At 45.4% G+C, this 23,976-nt stretch overlaps 1 protein-coding gene across 1 annotated transcript in view; it reads right to left on the reverse strand.

Annotated features, from left to right (window-relative positions):
* The window catches only part of AVL9 (AVL9 cell migration associated), a 397,244-nt gene that overhangs the window by 187,893 nt on the left and 185,375 nt on the right, over positions 1-23,976 (reverse strand). The window lies entirely within an intron of this gene.

The following is a 23,976-nucleotide window of genomic DNA, read 5'->3' on the forward strand; positions in this document are numbered from 1 at the left end:
AGTGAAACTAAGGAACCTGGGCATTGAATTCCCTTTGTTACCAAGTATACAGTGGGCTCAAATTTAAATTTCTCTAATGCACATTGCACACTCCTTACACTGCCCAGGTTACACTGCAGATGTATAGCACGCAACTCTACCTTACCTTTCTCCACATTACGGATGCCAAAGTACCTATTGCTAGGAACTAAGCTTTTCCTTTTTATAATCTAAGTCCGCTGTCTGGTTTGCTAATGACATCTTGGGAGCATTCGGAAAGCTTCCCTGGAAATGCATTCCGCCCATTGCTTACCTTTGGCCTTGTAACTCACATTTGCTTGCTTTCTACTTGCTGGCTTGATTTGTTTCAGGCCGTCAAATTGATTGTGTCCCTTCCACGACCCATACCCGATTTACAGTATACGTCCACTACTGCTTGATTCCTGTAAACAGGCCTTTAAATCTTGCTTTTATCTTGTCACATCTGCCCGGCATTCAAAGACAGAGGTCAAATGTCAAGCTCTGTCTTGCAAAGGAGTTTGGTGTTAACTTTTCTTTCTCCGACTTCAAAGTGAGAAGATGTATGTGAGAATCATGCTGGCTGCTAGGGGTGTGCTGGGTGGAAGGGTGTACAATGTTATTTTTTCTAACGTACAGCAACATTTAAATGTATATAAACGAACTGTGCAGATATTTCAGAATACATCAGAATTGGGGAAGCATATTTTTGGTAATTCTGACATGTGGTGTAAACAAATATTTTAATATGATCCCAAAAAAATCTATACAATAGGTGATGCCAGTTCCACACATTGTTTGTGCGTTGTATACTTTCATCAGTAAAACTGCTTGTCTGTGCAAATGTAATGGCTATTTCAATTGAAGATGTGTTGTCTGTAATGGCAGTCCGTTACCACACCATGCATACTCCACTTTACCCCTCTCCACTCTACTCTGCACCACTCCACACGTCACTTTATGCCTCTCAACTCTACTTTGCACCACTATACTCTAACCCACTGCAGATTATTCTAACCACTGCACTCCATATCACTGCTCTCCATGCCAATGCCCTCCACCCCACTTTACTCAAAACCAATGCACTCTACGCCACTGCACTCTTTGCCACTATACACTACTCTGCAACACTGCACACTATTGTACTCTACAACGCTGCACTCTCCGCCACTCTAGTCTATTGTGAACAACAGTACTCTATAATAAGACCAGTATTTGTAAATCGCACAGCTACCTCCGAAGTGGTGTCCCTCAGGAAGATTAAGCAAGCTATTGCCCATAGTCACATGGTGCTGGGCTAACCTGGCTCCGGCACTGAGGATCGAACCGTAAACCCCGTAGTCCGGAGTCAGGCCCACTGGCCGATGCGCCACACCTCTTCCACTGCCACTGCTCTCTGTGCCAATCTACTCTGCACCACTCTTCAACCACTGCAGTCTACGACACTCTACTATGCAACACTGCACTCTCCTCTGCACCACTTTACAGCACTCTACACCAATGCACTCAACGCCACTACACTCTACGCCTCTCTACTCTATTCTGCACCACTTTACTCTATGCCAAAGCACTCTACCTCGCTCTACTCTAGTATACACCACGGAACTCTTCGCCACCCCAGTCTAGGCCACTCTACACCACGCCACTTCATTATACTCTGAAACAAACTAATCTACGCCACTCTACTCCACCCTGCATCACTCCACTCTGTCATTACACTCTGTGCCGCGACACTCTACGCTGCATCACTTGACTCTATGCTACAGTACTCTATGTCACTCTACTTATATCACTGCTCTCTATGCTAATGTGCACTAGACCACTTTACGGAAAACCAATGCACTCTATGCCAGTCTACTCTGTACTTCATGCCACTTCACTCTAGACCACTCCACTCCACTCCACTCCACTCCACTCCACTCCACTCCACTCCACTCCACTCCACTCCACGACATTCTATTCCACTCTTTGCCACTCTACGACACTACTAGGATGCTCTATGCAAATCCCTCTATGCCACTTTACTTCACTCTATTCAACAACACTCTATTCTATGACGCACTACTCCACTCTACGCCACTCCAGTCCACTCCAATGTATAACGCTCTAAGCCACTCAACTCTACAGCACTCTACTCCACTTTACGTAATACCCTCTACGCCACTCCATTCTGCTCTATGCCACTCCAGTCTACAACACTTTACTCCACTCTATTTAACTCTACAACACTCCACTCTACACCCTTCCACTCTATTACATTCTGCTCCCTAAATGACACTCCACAGCACTTAACACCACTTTACTCTACGTCATGACACTCCACTTTATGACACTTCACTGCAATCCAGGCCACTCTTCTTTACATCACTAACTTTTAGCATGCTGGACAGCAGTTAGGCTGGTGCACAACATGGCTAAAGTATATAGGCAAAGCCAATAGCTCTTGCATTTGACAATGTTTATTATCTACCTACTGAGACTTCTCCAATTGCTCCAAAAACAAATATTATTAGAATTGTCTAGTCTGTAGGCTTACAGAGAATGTTGACCAGATTTAATCATTATTAAGTTAATAAATTAATGGTGAATTCGGGAAAAACTAAAATATTCCCTTTTGGGGAAAAAGTAAAACCATATAAGCAGCTGGTAGGTAATAGTAGGGTTGAAGTTGTATCGTTCTATAAGTACCTTGGTATGACGTTTACAAGACAGTTGTTTTGGACCCTGCATAAAGAACTGGTGGAGTTGCGGGCAGCAGCAACGACACGTGGCCTTGTCCCTTTAACAAAATATTTGCTGGTCCTTCCTGGTCTCCCCTTTTGACAGCTTACAATGCAATGGTCCCTTCTCAATGTCTCTACAGGGCTGAAGTATTGTCCCCAAGTATAGAGGGAAGTTGGGAGAGATGTGAGAACAATCTCTCCCAAAAAACTGCAATGAGCCAGGCTTTAAGACTGGAAGGTAACCTGCAGGCCTGGACATTCTTAGCCTAAAAAGCAACCCTGCGATTTTGGGTTAAACTTTGGGTTTCAGGGGGCGTGGCCAACAGCATGGCCGGTTGAGACGTGCCTTGCCGGAGCTCCGGACAAGCTGCACACAGATCCGTCGTTTTTCATATCCCCATCGTAGCGCTACACGCACTGAAGGGAGCTACAACACCCCTGGGACGGCAGGAGGGACATCCACTACAATACCGGAGCTGAACTCCACTGTACACCGACTCTGAGGCTCCGACTCGGCACCGCTCGGCGGGACAAAGATGGCGGGTGCAGAGTCGGTGCGTCGCTGGGGCGCATAGGAGCCGTCCTGCTGCCAGCTGGGGGCCGGAGACCGCATCCTGGAGTGCGCGGCGGACAGGTCAGTCCGCGGCGCTGGTTGACCGGTGTGCGGCGAGCACTGCAGACGACACAGACTACCGGCCGCCTTTACCAAGATGGCGGCCGGCGCTACTTCGAGCCGGTAAGAGGGGGCCGAGCTGGTCGCCTGCAACATCTCCCGCACACGCACCGGCTGGCGGTGGCCCTAGGGGGCGGAGCGGCCCGACCACATTCGCGGCTGCTTGGTTGGCCGGCGCTGGATCACCGAGACAGTCACAGTGAGGAAAATGATATTTTGCCTGACCAAATATGTCCACTACATATACCCTATGTTACATGTCATGTGCATGTCACCCATGCATATTTCCCGTAGTGGCCTGAATCACTAGGCCTCTGCAAACATGTCCTGCAAGTCAAGTCATCAAGTCTCCCAAACGTTAAGCTAAAATGAAGGCCCATGTATTTGCATTTTGCATTGTGCTCTTTTAAATAAATATCGTACTGGTTGAGCCTGAAACCACTTTCTGAATTAATGTTTTCATGACTCTTGGCATACTGAGCTGCAGTCATGTCAGCAAGAAGTCTGCCAAGACAGTATTATGAATAACAGTTATCCGTCTGCTGTACAGAGTGGCATCCCTGCCCGGTGAGGAAAAGTAAACAGAACCCGTCCGATAGCCATTCTGTCTCCATTTAAGTGAATTACAGTGCTTGCACCCATAGAAAGCTCATGCAATGAACGAATAAATATGCCCTCTCTGTCTTTTAGTGACGAACAACCTTTTCTTCAGAGAATACATCCCCTGACTCTAGATATCAGTTGTACTAGATGTGCTGGTCGCCTTGACACAAGAGATCTCTCTACTAGGTTGAAAGTCAGCTCTCCTCCCAGTTACACGTCAATTGCACGTCATGCTCAAAGTTGCACAAGTAGGGCAGAGTTCCAGCTGGTCATGCAAACTCCTCCTAAGTACCCACCCACCTATGACACCTACCTATCACCTACCTATGACTCATCAAAGTACACACCCTCATGTACACCCACATGTTCTTATCTCATTTTCTTCCTTGCTCTGCTTAGCCTATGTACAAGAAATGTATATATACTATGTTCAGTAAATAATTGTTGGAAGACTCTTCCTGAACCTCTGTGGTGATGGAACTAATTCTCCCTTTGACTCGAGTTATTGGAATAAAGCCCATTTTAACTCAGATACCACGGACTCTGCTTCTCACTTGATGCATGATACTTTGTTAATGCCTAGAAATTCTGCCAGGGTAATTATTTATTTACCACATAATTTGGCGCCCGAACAGGGACATATCCCTTTCCCCACTCGCCGGAGTTGTGGGTCTAGTCTTTGCCCCCTTCTACAGCCGTGACGGACTTCAAAGTGCGCACGCCATCGGGATTTCCCGCTACTCCCTCAGGCCCAGGAGGAGGACGGACTGCAACCAGGCATCCATGTGAGGCGGTGAGGAACGCAGATCGTCTCAACCAGAGGCCCAGCCCGTGAGAGAGCAAGGTCCGAGGTCTCCAGAGGTCCACCTGTTCCAAGGCGCAAGCGTAGTCAAGTCAAGTTTCCGAGGCCTTCAAGTTTCAAGTTCTGCTTTCCCGGTGAGTACCACTATGGGGAATGTATCAAGTTTCAAGACGGGCTCATTTTAAATGAGAACGGTCAAGACGGGTCCACGGTTAAACGTGGGCCCGGTAAAGACGTGTCTCATTTCTGGGACCGGTATGGTTGTACTGTATTTTCAGTGCACAAACTGTTTTTCAAGTACATGTTTAACTCTCTGTATCAGTTTAGGTTGTATCTGTATCTGTTTCAGTGTTTAAATTGTTTAGTGTGAATGATTGTTGATTGTTACAGTCTATTTTTTGTGTATTGTGTTTCCATTGTGTTGATTTCAACATGCCACTGTTTTCAAAGTTACGTCAGATAGGGACCAGAAAAGGTATACTAGAATAGACAGTTAATATCCGGCCTAGAGACAAACCTGGTCATGATATGTGTTAAAAGGTCAAGACCCTCTCAGAAAGACGCTATTGAGTTATGGCGCAAAGAGTGACACAGGAGATCAGAGAAAGAATTCAATAAAGCAGAGAGAACTAAAACAAGCAGAGAAAAAAATAAAGCCAAAGAAAAAGAACTACGGGATAAGGGGGAACAGGTCAAGACAGAACAGACTGTTAGAGAAAGAAATTCCGTCATTACTGGTATTTATCCCACCCTGTCAGAAGAACTAGTTCAAGTGACCACCTCAGAAAGACCCAGTAGGTAAAGAACGCCACCACCTGTACCCTTTAGAGTATGTAAAATAAGTCGACAGCATCTGAAGAGTTCATTTCCTTGTATCTAGACGAGTCCCTTCTGGACTGCGAAAGTGCCTTGTGAGTAACTAGTTGGTTTATTTGTGAATAAGCGCCTTGTGATTAAGACTTGTGAGTAGTATGTTGAATTTTCTTAAGTATAGCTCCTTGTAAATATGCCTTGTGAATAGCGTGTCATTTTTGTGACTTGTTGAGTTTCTTGTAAAATATGGCTTGTGAATAGCGCCATGTGGTTATGTTTTGTGCAGAGCATGTTATCATCAGGTCCCTAGCCATTACGTTAGGCAGGAGAGAGCTGGATCTCTTTCAAGTACTTGGAGAAAATGTTTTGAAGATGTGCGTATGTGTTATGTGATAACGTGGAGAAATGAGTTCATGACTTTCCCATGTACTGCAGTCATTGGGGAAAGATTGTGCTTCAGCTGCCGAAGAGTTAATATCTTGTACTGAGTAGGCAGTATTTGTTTTAACATGCTGATCAACAAGGTGTTGAGGGATTTTGGCGTTTTTTTGGTGTTTGCGGGGGGGGGGGGCGTGTTTTTGAGCGGAAATTCGTACCCGTTCCAGTGGAGGGATTTGGTTGCTTTTTGGTGAGGATTTAGGGAATAGCTTGGACTACTGTGATGCAAATTTTGAAAAGGATCCGAGCTGTGGAAGTGGTGGAAGAAGCATGTTTTGTGTGGAGGTGCGATTTGCCATGTTATCCAATGGGTGTATTTCTGAAATGTGAGATAAGGGTTTGCACCACGAAGAGTGCTTTAATGTTTTCACGGTTGAGAAGAAAATATGAAACAGACCCATTAGAGAATGTGCTTTAAATTAGTGTAATGCAACAGTGTTTTTTGTTTAAATAGGAATGTTCCTACAGAATATTTTTCCCAATGCAAGCTGCCCTTTAGAATAGAGTAGTGACAGTTAATCCACTCAATTGAAAACATGTTTTTTTGCGAAATGATGGATCTGGCCCTTTTAATGGGTAGAATAGAAGAGCGTGCATGCTTAATTAGGAAAGTGGCTATTTGTAAATTAATGAACGTGGCCCTTTTTGATAGCTACAATACACTACCATCTTAGTGCATTGCTAAAGAGTCCCCTACATTAGTTTGATTTGCATTCATTTAGTTTCAAGGCTCACCTATGTACTTTGACAGGCTGCTGATAGACAGGTATAATCTTGCACGGTAAAAGCAGTGTTCATTAAACAAAACTTGGAAAATAGGATTTATTATGTCTGATTCAGAGGTGCAATACTTACACAGATGGTTTCAGATCAACATTTAGTGGAGAGGCTCAATTGATATATGCAGAGAACAGTCCCAACGCAACAGTCCATGATAATTCGTTTTTTTTTCTCTCAACTGCAAAGTGCTTAGCATTGTGTGCAGAAGCAAATTGTCCCTTTTTGTGTGGTAATTTGCATGCTAAACAAATGCCCATGTTTCAAATGTCTTGCCTTCTAGCTGAATTAGTCAGACAAAAGTGTTTTTTAGAAAGTGGAGCTTTTAAGTAGCAGTACAGAATTATTTTAAAATGCTAGCATGTCACTCAGTTACAGAAAAATACATGTCTTTATTAATTTACTTTTTAACACGTTTTAAATGTGCTTCAGTTAGTTAGAGAATAATGGTTCTGGCCTGGGAAGAGATATGTTATGACGTACAAGGAATGTGTTTTTTAACCTTGAGACAGTCCGTCCGAGACCGAGATGGCCTGGCTCCCAGTAAATGTTTATGTAAAGGGAGGGCTACTCCCTCTTGGAGCGAGCAGTGCCTGTCTTGTTGATATTGGCCATACTCCAATTCTTTCCGCGATCCCTTGGTTTATGTAAAGGGAGGGCTACTCATCAGACTTACACTAGCTTCCTTCGAATGTGGAGGGAGGAGGCTTGCAGCTCACTCTTTCAGAAACTTGGCAGACGCTTGACTCTTTCAATGAGCTCAGCGTTGGCAGCGACCCAATTTTAGAGAAGTAGAGACGAGTGAGAGGCTTGTCACCTATTTGTTATGTTTGACACTGAGCCAGCTCCTGGCTCTGAGGGGAGGGGTAGGTGAGCAAGGAGTGAGTTCGTAGCGAAGTTACCTCCCCAGCCCCTCTGACTTGTGTACAAATAGTTGCTCTTCCTTACAGATAAGTCACGCTTGCAAATGTATAGTTTAAAATAGTGTAAACAGAATAATTGGCAGGAGTCTTGCTCTTGCAATGGGTTCAGCATCTGGCAGTCATTCAATTTTAGATCACAGTGTAGCCCGGCTTGGAATTGATTCAAAACTCCGAGCGCGGACATCTTTCTAAAGGGAGGGGCTGTTTCTCACAGAGGCTCCAGCCTTCTGTCTATGCTGGGATAATTTGGATTTTATTCAAATACATTTAGAGAACATATTGTAGGTAGTATGGTCATACTATTCCCAAGATTTAGAGTAGGATTTTAGTGTAAACTGCAGAGCTTTTGGAACGAGGCTCCACTTAACTCAGAGGTTCGTGGGCGTTTGTTTGAGGTTCCCCCAAAATAAAAAAATGTGGTTTTGGATTGAAAATTCATTTGAATTATTTATTTATTTTTATGTAATTCATTTTTGCTGGATTGATGACATAGGGTCCTAGCATTTGCAGTCAAGCATTAAAGCGACGGCTAGTCAGTGTTTACATGCCTACCTGCACAGCGCTGATACAGTACATAAACTACATTCTAATTACAGCAAGATCAGAACCAGACTGTGACATTGCATCTCTGACAGTCTTACACTTTCTGTGAAAAGCAAGTGGTGTACAACACTTGCTTTCCAAGGAGGGTACACCAGGTATACAGCGAACATAACCATTTATTGGCCTTACTTCTTACTGTAGGCAATGGATTCCCCAGTATGCATATCTAGCCAAACCACTCATACAGTTAACTACACAGGAGACAACTACTCTGACTGTACTCCCTAGGACACAAGAACACACCTTGGCATTTGAGGAATTAAAAAGAGCATTATGTCAAGCGCCAGTTTTAAGCGACTCCATGTTACAGTAAACATTTTATGCTTTTTTATGTTTTTTTATTTTTACATTTGACTGTAGCGAGACTGACAGGATATGGACTGACATTATTTCAACCACACATAGAGATCAGACGTTGTAACATTCTGAATCCTGCGACATTTTTTCCCTCAAGTACAGTAAATGCACCACCACATGACTGTGTGGAAGTTATGAATATAGTGACAAGACCAAGACAAGACCTGACAGATATTGTACTCCTAGACCCTGACCTGACACTCTATGTGGATGGTTCATGCATGAGAACAAGTGCAGGAGAATCAGTAGCAGCCTATGCTGTGACCACAGGAAATAGACACACTGTCTGCACAAGCAGCAGAGCTCATTGCTCTGACACAAGCCTGCATTTCTTTTTTGACCTCCCATGGGACCAAGATTCAGCACAGCCAGCTTATTCAGGCCCTGTTAGAGGCCATACAGCACAGACACCAACAGACACGACAAGGACAGAGGTACCATTACTGACAACATGTATGACAGTCAGGGATCCCACTCAAGATGTACTCGACATACAGACATATGCCACCACAGATGAGATAAAGAGATGGACTTTTACAAGGAGGGGTCCAGACTAACCAAGGTTGGATGACTAAGGGAAAAAGCACATGGTTTCTTTCAGCTTTTATGATACAAGTAATCATAAGCACAGCACATAGTCCCGCACACTTAGGAGAGAAGGCAATGCTAGACAGCTTACAGAACATTTGGTTTAACAAGCAGCGAACATGTATGATCTATTACCAGTTCAATCCAGGTAAAGGCATTCCGGTGGAACAAGGCGGATTTCATCCTCCTGACCACCCTTTTGAAGTTCTCCAGATGGATTATATCCAAATGGACAGATGTAGAGGTTACAAGTACGTCTTGGTAGTTGTATGTGCAATGTCTAGATGGACAGAAGCATATCCAGTTCCAGATTATACTGCTGTTACAACAGCCAGACAATTAGTGCGCAGTACTTCCCCAGATATGAATTACCTCATGTGATCTATTCAGATAACGATCAGCCATTCTCCTCTGAATTAATGAAACAAGTGTCCCTTCTGTTAGGTTATACATGGAAATTCCATTGTGTCAGACACCCAGAAGCAGCAGGCCTTGTAGAAAGACATAATCAGACACTTAAGACAAAGTTGCTGAGATCTGTACAGACAAAGGCGTGGATTGGATGGTGGCCTTGCCGGTTGCCCTCTTTTACATGCGTATGGTAGCTCATTCCAGAACAGGCCTATCTCCTTATGGAGTATATATGTGGGGTACGCCTATGCCAAAGAAAATAACTGATGTTGACAGTAACATGCTGACAGATTACCTGGCTTCTTTGATGTCTGCACTACTCTCTTTTTCATTCACAGGTTGCTGCTGCCTTCCCTGACAACACCCAGGTCAAGGAACATGCCATAGCACCAGAGGATTCTATACTTGTGTCCGGATTTTTGATCGTTCAAGTCCCCTTGAGCCACGTTGGAAGACGCCGAAGTTGGTGGAAGGACGTAAAGGCCGAACTCACCTTCATCACTATTTGGAACTTTGGAACTTTTATAAAGAACACTGACCTTTGCTAGAAAATACCCCTCAGCAAGAGTATAGGTCTAGATTAAGAACTAGCAAGTCAGACGTAGTTTAATTGTTTAAGCCCACCCGGTGGTGAATCGGTTAGACTCGATTCTGACATGTATAAGATCACATATGAGAATAGCAAGAAGAGAGATAAGAAGGAAAAGTACTGCAAGGTATTACGCAGTAGATGTATAGTTACTTTGATCATCCTTTTTATTCTGTGCATTGTTGTAATTGGTTTTAGTTTATTGCTACATGTTTTCTTTCCCATTTCCTCACATATACATTCTTCCAGTAACAGTACCATAGAGCATACATTTAGTGAACTGCCGCCTCATGAATTGTCATATCGACTTGCACTGCGTAACAATACTTTTATTCGAATGTTACACCATTCTCACCAGACCAGCAATGCAACTGATTGCTGGGTATGTGGCCAACTGCCTCCTTATCAAGAAACGAAGGGAGTTCTGCCCTTCTACCCTTTACCGTTCTCACACAATGGTTCGTGTGGAGCATGGTTTGCTCTAATGACATCAATAGATAGAAGGTACATAGCTTATCCAGGTGGCTGGATATATGGAAACCTGAATAAAGTAATGAATGAAGCATGCTTTCCAGACAAAGACGGATTCCCCCAAAGAAAGGGAACCGATTTAGAGAATGAAGAGTACGAACAGGGAAATGCATCTGTTAATTTTATAATGTTAAACGTTCAGCCCAAGCAAAACACAGGTCCACCGTTTATATCAGTCCTGCCAGCTAAAGGTGATTTATGTGTTAGTAAGAAAGGCTCAGTACATATGGGACACAGCAAGTGTAACACTGTAGTAGAGTTTGATGATAACGGACTTTCTTCTTTCAAAACATCACGCCATACCTATTTCATTTGAGGTCAGACAGCCTATGTACATCTGCCCTTAGACTGGGGTGGGACTTGTTATATAGCATTCTTATTGCCACCCGTTTTTCTAGCCCCATCAAATTATCATAGAGATTCACGACTAGGACATGTTAGACAAAAGAGAGAGACAGATTCTGCAGGGATCGATCAGACTGAAACTGCTTGGGAGCAATATACAGATTTCAACAAAGGATTCTTTTTCTTCATAGGTCCCGTCCAAAACAGTAAACTGATACGCAGGTTAACAAGGACTCTTGAAACAGTTGTAAATGTAACTGCATCTGGCCTGGCGAACTTGACCCAGGAACAGTCTGCTATTAGACTTGTCGTTCTTCAAAACCGCCTCGTTCTAGACGTCATCTTGGCGGATAGGGGCGGAGCTTGTAGAGTCATCCGATCTAGTTGTTGCATTTTCATCCCAGATAATGCACCATCTGTGTACGAAGCAATAACAAGGCTCCACAAGATTGCTCATGCCATACATCAAGATCCAGGAACATGGACTTGGTCCAGTTGGTTCTGGGGTGTAATATCTGCATGGGGATGGAAAGTTATGTCCTTCCTAGGAATGGCCCTACGTATGGTATTTGGTTGCTGTCTCTGTCTGCAGTGTGGTCCGGCGATTTGCGGCCTGTGTGCCACTGCCTGTGTTCCCCATCCACGTAAACAAAGAGTTAAAGATGAACAAATGATTCTGTATGATGAACTATACGGTCTCATGAATATAGATGTATCCTAAAGGGTTATGTAGGGGACAAGGAGGGAATGAGGAAAATGATATTTTGCCTGACCAAATATGTCCACTACATATACCCTATGTTACATGTCATGTGCATGTCACCCATGCATATTTCCCGTAGTGGCCTGAATTACTAGGCCTCTGCAAACATGTCCTGCAAGTCAAGTCATCAAGTCTCCCAAACGTTAAGCTAAAATGAAGGCCCATGTATTTGCATTTTGCATTGTGCTCTTTTAAATAAATATCGTACTGGTTGAGCCTGAAACCACTTTCTGAATTAATGTTTTCATGACTCTTGGCATACTGAGCTGCAGTCACGTCAGCAAGAAGTCTGCCAAGACAGTATTATGAATAACAGTTATCCGTCTGCTGTACAGAATGGCATCCCTGCCCGGTGAGGAAAAGTAAACAGAACCCGTCCGATAGCCATTCTGTCTCCATTTAAGTGAATTACAGTGCTTGCACCCATAGAAAGCTCATGCAATGAACGAATAAATATGCCCTCTCTGTCTTTTAGTGACGAACAACCTTTTCTTCAGATAATACATCCCCTGACTCTAGATATCAGTTGTACTAGATGTGCTGGTCGCCTTGACACAAGAGATCTCTCTACTAGGTTGAAAGTCAGCTCTCCTCCCAGTTACACGTCAATTGCACGTCATGCTCAAAGTTGCACAAGTAGGGCAGAGTTCCAGCTGGTCATGCAAACTCCTCCTAAGTACCCACCCACCTATGACACCTACCTATCACCTACCTATGACTCATCAAAGTGCACACCCTCATGTACACCCACATGTTCTTATCGCATTTTCTTTCTTGCTCTGCTTAGCCTATGTACAAGAAATGTATATATACTATGTTCAGTAAATAATTGTTAGAAGACTCTTCCTGAACCTCTGTGGTGATGGAACTAATTCTCCCTTTGACTCGAGTTATTGGAATAAAGCCCATTTTAACTCAGATACCACGGACTCTGCTTCTCACTTGATGCATGATACTTTGTTAATGCCTAGAAATTCTGCCAGGGTAATTATTTATTTACCACAACAGAGCCCCAGCTCCTTTACCAAGATGGCGGCGGTGCACGGAAGCCGCCCGTAGTGGGTGACCGACGCAGGAGGGGTCTGCCGGTGGTGAGGGTCTGGGGCTCGCGCTCCCCCCCCCCCCTCCTGGTGCCCCATTGAAGAGCGGATCACTGCCCTGCTCGCCTGATTGCTTCAGGGGGAGAACCGGGGTGTCGGCGGTGAAGACCGGAACAGAGGCCCTGAGGCCCGACGTGCTCGCGGCAGGTGGCGGTCAGTGTAACCATTTTGGGGCGGACACGCAAGACGGGGCAGTGCACACGCTGAAGGAGCCGTATTAATCACCGGCCGAACAGAGGGGTCAGGGGCATATAAATTGCACAACAAGTTGGCGTTCCACCCCCTACTCCTACTACTCGGCTCAGACCACATCACTGAATTGTCAGAGGCCTGAGGCTTGCGGCCTGGCTCCGGGACTCCCGGCACGGGGAGAGCACTGCCATGGAGAAAAATAACATGATCCCTAAAAATGCGAAACAAGGCCCCATGGACAACTTTGCGGCGCCAAGGCCCACGGTGGACCACCAAGCATTGACACCCGGAGCGCGAACCGACACGGCGCTGTTGATGGAGGCCATTCAAGCATCCAGGACAGACATCCAAGAGTCCCGGGCGGCACTAGAGGTGAAAATCGGGGAAGTGGGTAGCGAGGTTACCCTACTGCGGCAAGATTTCCGGAAACTATCGGAGAGGGTGACGGAGACTGAAACCAGGATAACTGATAACGCTGCGGAGATATCCGCCTTGAAGCAGGACATGGTGGAACTGCAGGCCTCGCACCGCCAGCTACTGTGGAAGGTGGACGATGCAGAGAACAGGGCGAGACGCAACAACCTGCGCTTCGTGGGATTTAGAGAGGGAATTGAGGGGACAAACATGACATCGTTCCTCCACGCCTGGTTGAAGACCACCTTCCCGACAGCAAAGTTCTCTCCGTGTTTCCTCATTGAAAGAGCGCACCGGGCCCTCCTAGCGAAACCTCCAGAGGGTGCGAGACCGAGACCGGTCATAGCACGCTTCTTGAACTTTGCGGACAGAGATCTAATCCTGCAAGAAGCCAGACGCTTGGGGGAGATACGCATGGAGAACGCGACTATAATGATTTTCCCGGACTACAGCCAGGAAGTTTCGAAACAACGTCGATCTTTTGACTCTGTGAAGGCTAGACTGAGGTCTCTGGACATTCGATATATGCTCCTTTTCCCCGCCAAGCTCAAGGTGATATACAAAGACAAAGCCATCTTTTTCACGCACCCGGAGGACGCCTGGCAATGGCTTGAGGAACGCCCGGTACTGAACAGCAGAGAAGCCGCGGGACGAGAGGCCTTGGAGAGATCCGTACGGGAAAAGATACGCGGGGAAATGCCGAAACAGCAGAGACGGAAATCGCGGAGAGTGAGAAAGCTGACACCGGCGACTCCATATCGATCCCGGGCCACGGAGGACATTCGGGGGGGTAGACCGACGACACCTGGGGGTGGGGCGGTGGCAGGCTCCAGGTTCACATGCCTGCACAATGGCATCCGCTCAGAAGGAGATGATGAGGAAGAATCGGAGGGCTGCGCATCAGGGGGGGAGGAGGAGGCGGAGGACTTGATCCACCCGCTGGTTAAGGAAATCCACCACTTGGAGCAGGACTCATCAGGGCGCTCCGGAGTGCCGGTACTGGACACACAGGACTCCTACTCGTAAAAGATGGCGCTCTGGGATTCAGGAGATTGCAGCTCGACAGCTGGGAGCACGCAAGTTACCACGTCCTTCTATGCTCTTTAAGTTCTTCTTACTGTTTGTGAGTTTGTGAAGGGAGGAATGTGTGGGAGGGCGACAGGCCTTCACCTGCGGATAGTTTGGTCCTCTAGTAGGATGCAACTGGAAGGGGGGGGAGGCGGGGAGGTTGGGGGGGGATACAAAGTTTTTGAACGCTCTCAAGTTGGGGATGGAGAGGGCAGAGGGAGAGAGGGGGGTTACTTGCACTGAATTCACGCAGCGACACACATCGAGCCCACGCACCACCCACACTGGCCGGAATTGGGTCACATGCAACCACTTCATAGTCCAATGGCAAGTACTGTAGCCACTCCGATGGGGGTTGATAGAACACTGATCATCCTGACCTGGAACGTCAACGGTTTGGGGTCCAAAATCAAGAGGGGGCTGGTGAATGCATACATTAAGAGGGTGGATCCAGACTTTACTTTTCTGCAAGAGACTCAACTCCGGGGTACTGCATGCGCTTTTCTCGCCAGGGGGAGACACAGGGTATTGGCGCATGCGGGATACACATCGGACTCCAGAGGAGTGGCAATTGTCGCCAAAATCGCTTCCCCGTTTTGCATTACCCGCACCTGGTTGGATCCCCAAGGGACTTACGCTGGAGTGCAGGGCACCTGGAACAGACGCACCTACACACTGGTATCAGTATATGCACCGCCCAAACTGCAACCACGCACTCTCATGGCGCTCAACCGCATACTCCTAGAGACCTCCGATACAATACAAGTGGTGGGAGGGGACTTCAATGATGTCATGGACACCCAACATGATAGATCAGGAGAAGGGGCAAGAGGCGAGAACCAGACACCACTCTGCAGCCAAATGTCCGCCATAGGTCTTACGGATGTCTGGAGATGGCTCCACCCGACACTACAGGCATACTCCTATTACTCCGGGGCTCACAAGGTGTTCTCGCGCCTTGACTATGTTTTTATGTCCCGCCAATACCTGCGGGTAGATGATGTAGCTGAGTACAGGGCTAGGGGTATTTCCGACCATTCGCTGCTGTATGTAAGAGTGGGACGTGAACAGGCTAGACACGAGGGGACTTGGCGCCTGGCGGCCTGGGACTTACAGAACGCGACCCTACTTAGAGGTATACGGGCTGACATTAAGGTTTATTTGGCAGAGAATGTGGGTACAGTGGATTCGAGGGTCACCCTCTGGGAAGCCCTGAAGCCGGTCCTTAGGGATAGGATAAACTCTAGGCGTGGGGAGGAACGTCGTAGACTCCAGGCGGAAGTGACCGCCCTGGAACTGACGATCCTAGAAAGAGAAAAGGAATATCTAACCTGCAAAAGCGAGGTGACCCTCAGAAATCTGCTGGATGTCCAGAAACAGTATAGGGAACTGGTGAACGAAGAAGCGAAGATCCAGGCCCTTGCCACCATCCATAGGCTATATGATGTAGGGGACAAATCGGGGAAACTTTTGGCATGGCTTAGCAGGAAAGAGCGGGTGGCGAGATGGATTGATGAAGTGCAAACCGATAACGGCGCCACTGTCAACACGGACAGGGGGATAGCCGACACTTTTGCCACGCACTTTGAGGCATTCTATGCAGTGCATGACCTCGCCACACAGGAGGAGGCGCAGCGCTACCTGGATGCCACGATCCTGCCGTCTCTCCCCACAGAGTCAATGGAGGCCCTAGAGGCGGCCATAACTGTGGATGACATTACCGAGGCCATCGCCAGGTTGAGGCCCGGCAAGACTCCGGGACCCAATGGCTTCCCGGCAGAGCTCTTCAAGCGGACAGCAGACTTACTGTCGCGACATCTTGGGGGACTCTTTGCAGGGGCTTTTGAGGAGGGAGAGCTGCCCCCAGACCTGACGAGGGCAACAATTGTTCCGATTTATAAAGAGGGCAAGCCGCGTGTGGATTGCGCCTCATATCGACCCATCTCCTTACTGAATATTGAGGTGAAGCTGTTGGCCACCGTACTGGCTACCCGACTGCGAGCTGTTATCACGGATCTGGTACATTTGGACCAGTCGGGATTTCTTCCAGACAGGGCAACTAAATTCAATCTCAGAAGGACCCATAACTGGTTGCAGGAGGTACGGGGACGTGCCGATCCCCACTGGTTCCTGTCCTTAGATGCCGAAAAAGCGTTCGACGCAGTGCACTGGCCGTTCCTTTTCGCTGTGCTAAGTAAGTTCGGCTTTGGTCCCAACTTCCTGCGATGGATTCGACTCCTCTACACTGCCCCGAAGGCCAGAGTGAGGGTGAACGGGACTCTGTCCCGAGAGATCCAGATTCAGAGAGGTACCCGACAGGGATGCCCCCCTACTATACATAACAGACCCGGAAATCACGATCCCAGAGCTCTTCAGAGAAATAGACATCTGTGGCAGGATGGCAGGCCACAGAATAAACTGGCACAAGTCAGTGATCTATGACCCTGGGGGTCACGATCGATGGGGTGCTCTACCAGACGACACCCTGACAACAACCGAGGGCTTTCAATACCTCGGGATATTCATTACCGTGAGAGAGGACCTCTCCTTTACCAGGAGCGTGGAAAGGGTCATACTTAATGCAATAGCGGATATGACCCGGTGGAGACAGCTCCCGCTGACTCTCTTAGGGAGGGCGGCCATTTACAAAATGGTCACATTGCCAAAATTCCTCTACGCTCTGCAAATGAGTACTATCCGATACAGGCGTCGGTTTTCCGTAGGATCCATGCAGACTTGAGATCTTTCCTTTGGTTGGGCAAGCAGGCCAGGGTGGCTTTATCCACCCTTCAGAGACATCAGTACAGTGGAGGGATCTCACTCCCAAATTTGGAGGCCTATTACTGGGCGGAACACCTGACGCCAATAAATGATTGGCTCCATGTCACAGCGGACCACCCAACGTACGCACTAGAAAGAGCTACAATGTCGGCCAAGAATCTTTTGTGTTTCCTCTATGGGACCTCGGGGCGGACCTCCCTCCTCCCAGCCACGTTAGTGACGCTACACGCGTGGAGGACGGCTACAAGTCGTATGGGATGGGACAAAAAGCCAACTAGACAGACGCCACTGTGGCACTGCCAATGGTTGACGGAACTCCACAAACTGAGGGGCTTTCAGAGGTGGGATGATATTGGGATCTCCGCCATAGGGGATGTCATCGCCAAGGGGGAATTCAAATCGTTTCAGACACTTAAATCTGACTTCGGGCTTCACAACACACAGCACTTTAAATATATGCAATTGCGACATGCCTGGCAAGCCCAAAAGGTCTCGCTCGTAGATTTCCCGGAATATGCACCTCTAGAGGGGAGGCTCCTACAAGAGCAGCTGCAGGGGAAGGCAGTATCCCTGACATATAAGACTCTGACTAACCATATGCTGGGGGATTTGGCAAAGCTCAGGGCCACGTGGGAGGCGGAGGTGGGAGTGATGGAAGACCTGGACTGGGACACAGTGCTGATGCATCCCCGTGAGGTGGCCATCAAGTCCCGACTGCGATTAATCCAGCTAAATATACTTCATAGAACCTACTACGACAGGCAGAGGTTATGCAGAATGGGGAAGGTTGATGACCCAAACTGTCTCAGATGCACTCGGGAGATTGGGGACTTTTACCATACGGTATGGTCATGCAGTATAATACAAGCCTACTGGACCCAGGTGTTCTAAGAATTGGAGGAGATCCTAGAGGTCCCAATCACGCAAGAGCCCAAACTAGCTTTACTAGGCATGACCAACGAGGTAGAGTAGGCCCATCCCCTTCTTATATTCCTGGTTTTGGCGTTGGTGGTGGCAAAACGAGACATTGCAAAACATTGGGGAGCACCAGAGCCCCCCCGACATGGAGGAATGGAGGAGGGGGCTTGATATTTACATGGCAGCTGAACGGGTGACATATAAGGCCAGGGGGTGCCCCAAAAAATTCCGTAGAGTTTGGTCTAAATGGAGACGATACAGAGGACTAGATGGAGGGTTATGATTGTGCACCTACTGGTAGAGGGAGGGGTGAAGGGTTGGGCTTGAGGGGACAGAGACATTGAACATATGCCATATAAACAATCCATCTGGGGACTGTTAATACACTGCCTAGGGAGTGTGAAATGGATCTAGAACATGAAAATCTGGCTTAGGTGGGGGAGGGAGGTGGGTGGGAGGGTGTGGCTGCTGCGGGGTCTACTTCTGCATTTAGTTTGATAGATGCAAGTATCTATGCGTTTCACTGTTCAAAAGGGGGGTAGGGGGAGTTTTTTGTTAGCAACAGGGGTTTCATAAGACAAAATAAAAAACTGCAGAGGTTAATATTGGCCCTTGAAATACTCTGAAAATAAACTGGTTTACACAGAAGCGCTTGGTTGAACATTGCCGCCCGACCTCCGGGGTGTGGGCTGAATGGCTGTGTATATACTTGGGGGGAACGAGGGGGGTGCTTCTGAAAGCGGGTCCATAGACCAACTATGCTGGAAAGAAAGGAAATAAGCAGACAAAAAGAAAAAAGAGGATACCCGGATCCTGGGGTAGTTATTTAAACCAGGTGATAGAGGATCTGTCTGCGGAAGACATTTGGAATCTCAGCTTAGGAAAAAGGCTTTTAACAAATTAACACCACAATAAAACTCTTGTCTCACTCAACGGAAGAGAACACCTTACTCCTAAGACGGCATGCCTGGATGGTTATCAGCTCATATGGAAAAAGGAAGCCACAGGAATATTTAATCAGCCTATTTCTTGCCTACCCCAAAACATCAATTTATGAGGCTGCGTCTTGGCATGTGGGAAACAAAAGATTTAACTCCAGCATGGCAGGATAAAAGTGATAACCGAGACTGCAGACTTTGTGGATACAAATACGAATCGATTCAATATATTTTTTGTGTATGCCCGAAGTTACTAAAAGAACAGAAGTCATTAATAAAAGCACTACTGAACAGTATGAACATACAAACGTGCAGGGAAGCCGTAATCACCTGGCTTGACGGGGCCTCAATCCCTCTAGTATGCAGGGGGGGTGAAACTTTTAAATGTGTATTTAAAGGAAATTGGCTGAAACTCCGTGGAGATCGCAATAGACTGTCATAAAGACAAGTACTCCCAAATCTCCATTTTAAATACCATTTTAAATAATTGATGTATAGTAGTAGGTTTTAGATCAACCGTGTAAAAATTCTACTAATGATTTTACATGTTTATATAGGTATGCACTAGTACTATTTTAAATGTCATTGGTTAAATGGTTTTTGTTTCTAAAAGACCGATCACTCAAATAAATAAATCTTGAAAATCATTAATAAAATTGAACTGAACTGGTCTGTTCGCAGTCTTGACAGAGACACTATAGACTAAATGGGCCTGCGCATGCCCTCCTAAACAGATTACATCATTATCTTACATTTAGCATGGTGCCAACTACACACACCTGGGCAACCAAGTGTTGCAACACAAAAAGGAACATCAGGACAGATGTGTCGTAAGAGCATATGCAAACAATTGCAGGTGTTGAGATTCACTTTTGGCTCTAAATCCACAACCCAAATTATGGACAACACATAAAAGAAATACGATCGGTAGTGAGTTTTGTTTTAAAAAAATGCTCTTTCATTGATGGCATGAATGTAGAAGACATTTTATATAAAAAATATGGAGAAAATAAAGATTTGCCCTATTGGTTAAAAGCACAATTTACGTAAAAATTCAGCCTAATATTATGCAGACCGCTATAATACCACTTAACCTCGCCACTATTAAATATTGAATGGGGACAACACAAAAGATCTTTATAGTCAGCAACAGCTGCCAGCTATACAAGATCTATCTTCATTGTGTAGGGCAAATCACAGAAAGTTAACACCAAGAAACCCTGAAGTATTGGTGTGGCATGTTTTGCAACAGAAGCAAATATATATGAAAGGGTATCAACTGTCAGAGAAGGACGGTGCTAAGCCATATTAGCCACGTGCCAAACAATTGGTCTCGATACTTCATTATCAGATGGGAGGCTGAAACATGAATGTATGAGATGCGAAAACGAGGCACTCAATAACATGGACGAGACACACTTTCGTCGTGTGTAACATAAAATCATCCATAAATTTCCATTTATGACCAGGCACAGATGCTGACAATATTAATTTCAAAGCCTAACTAAGGCGGATGTAGACTGTAGAGTTTTTTTTAACCTTTATAACCACTTTTGATATCAGAGATGACAGTATGATGTCTTGATGATCGCCCCGCATATGCCTCAGACACCAAAGACCCTCAATGTTTTGTTCAAAATCCCCTTTGTGTAAAACCTCCTCTTTTATAGCCTAGGTTCTCAATCCTGTAAATGCGGACAATGCCAAAGGTCTATGGATCTTTCTGGGAAAAATCAGTTGTTGTTTCACAATCTTGGCTTAATCGGCGTGTACTCCAAGACAATACACCACAGACATTACAGGACAATTTGGAAAAGCAAGGTAGAAAACGAGAGTGTCTGCATAATAGTTGTACAGCACACAGCAACCAGCTTTAATATTTTGAGTAGGTGCTACCAATACAGAGAGGGGAGTAGGGTCAAGGCAGAGTTGCATATTCTACTTTTAAACTGGATTGGCAGCATGGTGGGCAAAAGAATGATGGATTTAGGCCCAGATCTCTGTACTGGGAGTGCATGTTTGATATTGTTCAGCATTCCATCCATCAATTGTTCTTTTTGCATTCATCAGATAAATACAGCTTTTTTCCCCTGCAGACCCATTATTCTAAATCAAAACTGCTAGATACCTTTGAAAGAGAATACATCTTGAAAGGTATCTTGCCAAGAAGCACAATCCTATAAATTAAGTTTCTAAAGATAGCTAGGTTGCAGTTGACAAATAGATTTTTTCCACTCATTTTTCAAGCACCTGCCTCAACTGAAGCTAGGCAAGCATGGTCTCTTTCCAAGTCATTTCTTGTTAGGCATTAGAGCCTTCTTCCAATTATTTATCTATATTACACAAGATTGTTATCATCCCTGCAATAGGTAAAGTCAAACACCCTCCGGTTGATATACTTGACTAGATCTGTCTCAGGTTCATGCATCTGACTCTCTTGTAAAAGAGTCAAGACAACAAAATTACATCACACCATTATCTGGCAAAAATTAACATTGGCTTAGAAGCTTATTCAGTACTCAGAGAGAATTTGCCACCTCAACTATTGGTCTTGAAAAAGGTTCCTTGGCCATTGAAAAGACTAGGAAAACCATTTTTTTCTCACCGTTTAACTTTTTAGTCCGTTCCCAACAAATGGGATACAACAGACAACTAACCTGCCATGAGCAGAAAGGACTCGCAGACGAGAACAAAAGGATCTTACGATGCTAGTGCATCAACTTCTTTAGCTTCACCATCAGTAAGTAAATATTTAAATAATAGGGCAAAAACCTTTGCAACTTAATTCCATTCAAGTCATACTGGAACTATTCTGGGTAAAATCCGTAACTATACTTCCAGGTATTGCCTCCAATTAAACAATGAACAGCAGCTATGCATTCAGATGGCATGCAAACATTCTTTCCTACTTCCACAAAGACTGCTTTTCAAAAGTCAAATTGCTTTGATATCTTCAATTAAGTTACTTTAAAGTAGTCAATGAATTTTTTAGTCCTAGACAGGTAATATGCTTGGACAATGATATGACAGTCATGGCAGAGGCGCCAGAATTCCTTTGTGATGTCATCTAAAACCTTCAGTGTGGGATCTCCAAATCTACCGATATAACATCTTCAACTGCAATCATAAAATGTACCCTTATACTTGGAAAAACCTTTCAAGGCTAGGCTTGCAAGAGGATGAAAGAGAATCACTTAACAATGCCAATTTCCTTCTTTACTATTACCTCCAAAGAAATGAGATGGATTCCTGATGCAGAGAGCACATGTGCATGTATTTAAAATCTACCTCCTTCATTTAATATCTGTATGGAGAGGTAAAGGTCAGTGAAATCAGTCCACCTGCAGCATTATACCCTTAATGACCATTCAGCACCCCCTGATCTATTCCATATATATATATATTTTTTTTTTAAAGACCATTCAGCACCCCCTTTATCTATTACACATATTTAGTAATTTTATTTGGTTTAAAAATGGATTCACATCTGGTATTGTACTGGTTCCAAGCAGAGCTTCTTTTAGCCATCATCTGTCTTGAGAACTGTACCAAAATTCCAAATTCCAAAATCATCTGCCAATTGAATGATCTGGACCTACCATTAGAGGTAGTCTCCTTTCTTTGAAGGTCACCTCTTGCAGAGCAACCTCAACATAGTATTGTCTATATAAAAGAACTGAAGCAAGAACTGGACTGGCAAGAGTTGAGTTTTGGCCAGGAAATCTACCCCTTTTTTCACAAATCCAATAAAAATTATAGTTGCTAAACAAATTTCAGATAACTTTTGGGCATTCATAAAATAAATGAATGTCTCTACTCAGGGGATATTCAGTTCATGCACACGGCAAGCCGTTAGGTGACCTGTGGCACTTAAGCTCATACCATGCGTCAGCATGTGACCACAGTCAGTAAAAATGGGATCCTCATCTACGTGGAGATTCATATATCTATTTAACCAGGTGGATTGGGTAAGGAATAGGAACAGGACATATACCAAACAGTAAGTTTTCAATTGGGAACCCCATGCTTGAACGTACTATTGAACTGGAAAAGCAAATGGCATGATGCCTCAATTTCCTCATTTATGGATAGCTTGACCCTATTTGGACTTCCTAATCCAAATCACTAAAAATATTGCATAGCTCAAGAGATAACTATTGCAACTCCACAAACAGGGAATACAAACGTAAACAGATGAGCTGTCAGATGATTGGGCAAGTGTTGAATTTTGTGCAGAATCTCGGTGGCATTTTACAATGGGGTTTACTTCTATTAAGGATTAAGCTACCAATGTTCTAAGACAATCAGTTTCTAGGTAGTACAGAAACAGAAAGGTTGTCACTGTTGAGCTCCTTTAGTAAATTGACCTAATCCGTCTGGCATGGACCTACCTTTTTTCAAGTAGTCACGAGGAGGAAACTGTTGTACAACATGTGGAGGAAACGACTATGCTGCTATGGGGCACAGGGTCAGCGCTGATTTGCATATCGCCATTGTCTAACCCAGGGTGGTGTGGAGTGGAAAAACGATGGATTTGGGCCCAGATCTTTTGACTGGGGTGAATGTGTGACATTGATCCACATTCTGTCCATCATTGTTGTTTTTGCAGTAACCGCTCAAAGTGTACTG

The sequence above is a fragment of the Lissotriton helveticus genome, chromosome 4_1, assembly GCF_964261635.1.
Source record: "Lissotriton helveticus chromosome 4_1, aLisHel1.1, whole genome shotgun sequence".
In the NCBI taxonomy this organism is placed as follows: Eukaryota; Metazoa; Chordata; class Amphibia; order Caudata; family Salamandridae; genus Lissotriton; species Lissotriton helveticus.